This window comes from Balaenoptera borealis (genome assembly GCF_965194805.1).
Source record: "Balaenoptera borealis genome assembly, chromosome: 9".
In the NCBI taxonomy this organism is placed as follows: domain Eukaryota; kingdom Metazoa; phylum Chordata; class Mammalia; order Artiodactyla; family Balaenopteridae; genus Balaenoptera; species Balaenoptera borealis.
In genome coordinates this window covers 53,852,726-53,856,847 of record NC_138873.1, presented here as the reverse complement: position 1 = coordinate 53,856,847, position 4,122 = coordinate 53,852,726, and positions in this window count along the sequence as shown.

The following is a 4,122-nucleotide window of genomic DNA, read 5'->3' as shown; positions in this document are numbered from 1 at the left end:
TGAGGTAACACATGCACATAAAGCCCTTAAACGTTGCTTGGCACAGGTAGGTACATGATAAAAGTTAATGATGATCAGGCTTTCCTCTACATCCCCCCACCTCCACTCCCCTAGGATGCCCCAACAAACCATCCAGATACTGTGTGACCTCCTGTGGTGTTCACTTTACACCCTTTCTGGAGCGTGTCGCCCTGCCCGGAATGAACGCTCACTGGTCTTGTGTCACATTTCCTCACACCCACACCTTCTTAGCAGCTATTACAATGAAGCTCATCTGTCGAGCTCTCACTACAGCAGTGATGTCTGCTAACATTTTAAATGATTACTCCTCCCAAGAGTATTCACAGTTTAGTATGGCATGAATCTTTAGCCTAGTAATGTACCCTCTAACAGTGGAATATCAGGTAATATGCTAGGCAGCTTAACACATTGCAAATTAAATGAAGTTCAAGCTTGATATATTCGATATGACTAATATTTTCCATCATAAATGGGAAACTGAAGCTGAATGTTCCTTGGGAGTGTCCTATATTACAATTCTTATTATTCATATTCACATTTACTGTTTGTTTATACCACAGACAGCCCTTTCTGAAAAGGACTTGAGTCAGCTTACAATAAAACATGCATATAAAGAATTTAATAAAATCAAAATAGAAAATCAAGACCGTGGAAAAAATAGAGAAATGTTTTAAATATTATATATATACATATATATATGAAGCAAGTAGACCGTTAAGTCTACACACACCCACACACATACACATACACAAATGCTATGGATTGGAGCTTCCTGATTGCCTGGGCAAAAAGAAAAACAAGACAATTCAATTCTGTAGTGGGAATTGTAGCTGCTCACCAATGTCTGTTCCTTTCTAAACATGATGTTTCACATTTTCCTTACAGCTAACCCAGCCATGAGATTAACTTCTAGCCAATGGGATGTAAGTGGAATTGATAGGTACAACTCACAAGTCATACTCTTTAGCATAATAGATGTGATGGGATGCAGACGTAGTGGCAGGAACTGAGGCAGCTTTTGGAACCCAGAGGGGCTGTGTGTTTAGGATGGCAGAATCTCTGTATTAGCCCTGGACTGCTGACCTTTGGGCTATTACTTTGCTGAAGCTACTGCAGTTTTGGACTTTTTGTTTCACCCGATTAGACTGTACCCTACCAACAGAAATTGGTATCTAGAAGTGGAGTTCTGCAGTAGAAATAGAAACCCTAAAATAGATGATACTGCCTTAATGGTCAAGCAACAGACACTGAGGATAAAGACTTTGAAATCTGTTAGCTCTTGACTTTTGTCATGGTAATACTACCACCAGTGGTAGATGACTAGTAATTGACGATCTTAGCAAAGCCTTAAAGAGAGGTTAACTCACGTGTAACTAGCCATCTTACAAGAGATCTCTGCTCTCAGAAGTTCTCTCTTGCCTGCAGGCTACAATGTAAATTGAATGAAAGTCTAGTGATTCAAAGGTTTGAAAAATACATCTATTTTACCACCAAATACAGTGAGAGATGAGACTGTAACGCCAAGCCTTCCTCAGAGCCTGATATTGAGTGTTCCCTACTAGGCAACAGGGCCACTCCCACAGTAAAGATTAAGGGTGTTGCCTTCTCACTCAAAGCTATTGTTTCAGATGGCCTTTAGAGAGTCTCCAGCAATATGAGAGAGAGAGGAGACCAGGAAATGAAAGAATAGAATCTTTGGGCTTAAGAATTATGGATAAATGAGACCTTTGGCAGTGGTTATTGGAACTGACAGGAAGCTAGTAGACCATAAGTCTACTAGGTTTTAAGGGAATTGTATTGCCAAAAAAACCACAAGCCTGCCCTGAAAAAGACGGTGGCCATCTGAACCTTAAAGTAATCCCCAGCTTCCTAAACCTTCACCAGCAGACAACAGGCTATGCCCACTTTATAAGTGGCCATGAAGGATAAAGGCAAGAAAACCTCCCACAGGACCAGAGAGTTGCTCCCAGCATGCCAGCCTAACCAAGGGGCCCTGCACTGCCAGGGCACAGAATCTGCAATTCCCATCTGGTGCGGTGTGACAGTTGCTATGGATGAGTGGCTGCTCTATGTTCATCATTTTTCACTTCTCTGAATAGGAGTTGTTATTGTGGTTATCCACAATAAAATGGTCATAAAGCTTTGTTTATTGTGGTAGTTTGGGTGGAAGGTGGGGCTGAAGATAACTTCCCTCTTAGTTGCTAGGTCACCAGATTACAGGAGTTGGAGCTAGACTCGATGGAGAGGATGATACATTATGCAGAGATTCTGGACTTTAAGTCTGAGGGAGAATGTTCTGTGTGTGGGAAGAAGGGTGCATATGGATATTTGGATGGCCAGAGGAGCCAATTCTGGCAGATACTGAGTTTGTCCACCAATATCTATGCCTCTTTCTTCTTTATAGTCAAGCTCTTCTCATCCTCCCTCAAAAGCAGGCATGACCATGAGACTAATTTCTGACCAGTGGGAGAAATTAGTCAACAGAAATAATGTAAACCACTTCTGGGTTCCCTTGCCCTTTGTCCCTTGGAACAATCACTTTGAACCCAAAGATATAAGCCATGTGTCAATGATGGCAGAGCTTCCTACCAGCCCTAGATCATCTATGTCTGGACTTTCACACAAAATAATAATAAATGTCCAATCCGTTTAAGCCACCGTGTTTTGGGTACCTTTGTTACAGGAGCTTAGGCTAACACACTCTACTTACTAGAAAGGAGAAAGTTGGCCAGTTTTGTAAGAAAAGGCTTTTTGTTCTTTCTAGCTCTCAACCCAAAAAGAAAATTTTCAAGTGTAGCCTTATATGGAGTGTCCTGTCCTGTAGACAGTATCCTTGGCAACACCTTATAAAAAAATCAGAAGCTTCATTTGCAAATATTTTCTCCCATTCTGAGGGTTGTCTTTTCATCTTGTTTATGGTTTCCTTTGCTGTGCAAAATCTTTTAAGTTTCATTAGGTCCCATTTGTTTATTTTTGGTTTTATTTCCATTTCTCTAGGAGGTGGGTCAAAAAGGATCTTGCTGTGATTTATGTCATAGAGTGTTCTGTCTATGTTTTCCTCTAAGAGTTTGATAGTGTCTGGCCTTACATTTAGGTCTTTAATCCATTTTGAGTTTATTTTTGTGTATGGTGTTAGGGAGTGTTCTAATTTCATCCTTTTACATGCAGCTGTTCAGTTTTCCCAGCACCACTTATTGAAGAGGCTGTCTTTTCTCCACTGTATATTCTTGCCTTCTTTATCAAAGATAAGGTGACCATATGTGCGTGGGTTTATCTCTGGGCTTTCTATCCTGTTCCATTGATCTATATTTCTGTTTCTGTGCCAGTACCACACTGTCTTGATATTTGCAAATGAAGCAACTGACAAAGGATTAATCTGCAAAATTTACAAGCAGCTCATGCAGCTCAATATCAAAAAAACAAACAACCCAATCCAAAAATGGGCAGAAGACCTAAATAGACATTTCTCCAAAGAAGATATACAGATTGCCAACAAACACATGAAAGGATGCTCAACATCACTAATCATTAGAGAAATGCAAATCAAAACTACAATGAGATATCATCTCACACTGGTCAGAATGGCCATCATTAAAAAATCTACAAACAATAAATGCTGGAGAGGGTGTGGAGAAAAGGGAACCCTCTTGCACTGTTGGTGGGAATGTAAATTGATACAGCCACTATGGAGAACAGTATGGAGGTTCCTTAAAAAACTAAAAATAGAACTACCATACGACCCAGCAAACCCACTACTGGGCATATACCCTGAGAAAACCATAATTCAAAAAGAGTCATGTACCAAAATGTTCATTGCAACTCTATTTACAATAGCCAGAACATGGAAGCAACCTAAGTGTCCATCGACAGATGAATGGATAAAGAAGATGTGGCACATATATACAGCGGAATATTACTCAGCCATAAAAAGAAACGAAACTGAGTTATTTGTAGTGAAGTGGATGGACCTAGAGTCTGTCATATAGAGTGAAATAAGTCAGAAAGAGAAAAACAAATACCGTATGCTAACACATATATACGGAATCTAAGAAAAAAAACAAACAAAAAACAACGGTCATGAAGAACCCTGGGGCAAGATGG